This window comes from Hippocampus comes, unplaced genomic scaffold (genome assembly GCF_001891065.2).
Source record: "Hippocampus comes isolate QL1 unplaced genomic scaffold, H_comes_QL1_v1.1 scaffold33, whole genome shotgun sequence".
In the NCBI taxonomy this organism is placed as follows: Eukaryota; Metazoa; Chordata; class Actinopteri; order Syngnathiformes; family Syngnathidae; genus Hippocampus; species Hippocampus comes.
Genome location: NW_017804842.1, coordinates 1,454,362 through 1,455,187, shown reverse-complemented (window position 1 = coordinate 1,455,187; position 826 = coordinate 1,454,362).

The following is an 826-nucleotide window of genomic DNA, read 5'->3' as shown; positions in this document are numbered from 1 at the left end:
GTAGTTTATTGATGTTTCCCCATAAAGCAAGGTGAATTTGTCGCTGTACATATTTAAATATATATATTTCTGAGACGGTTTAGAGAAATGGGGAGCTTTGCTTTGCTGTCAGACGCTTGCGTGTAATGTTTATTGGAGGGTAGGATGAAGGGAGGAGGTGCATGGATGTGGGCGCTTATAGTTGTTGAATGGATCTTAAAGCACAACATGATGTCAACTGTTATTTCCTTGTGTGTTTGTAGTGTCGTGAACGTTTTTTTTTTTTTTTTGTCCACTAGAAGCTGTGCAACAGCCTGGTTAGTATGGGATGCTAACTCTTTAGCAATAAAACTGCTTTACAAAAGACCTGAACTTGACTACTCATTCCCGGTGTGTCTGATGTTTGCTCACTAACAAAAAAAGCCACGTTTCTACCGACAGTTTGGTTTGGTATCACAAATACAGCGTTGCACTGTTGTGGTTTAGACAGCAGATGGCGTCATTCTCTCTTCAGGTCAGGCAGCGGGGCCATGGAATGAGGTCATGGCAGCTCTGTAGGGCTTGTTGGATGCCCCATCGACTGCTTGTCACTACACTCGAAGTTCTCCTACAAATGAAACCCGTCCCGAGTGAATTCTACTGTGCACAGTATAAAGTGGCATGTGAGGAACTGGCACAAAAAGTGAAGCTCAAGCATTGAGCTTCATTGTAATCCTTCCTCACCCTTGCCTCACACGTTACGAGACTCAAATCGATTATGCAGGCCGTACCGACGGTATGTAGGCCTCGTGAATTAATTATGAGGCGTGACAGCGGAAGAGGGGGTTAAAAAAAAAAGAAAGAATGA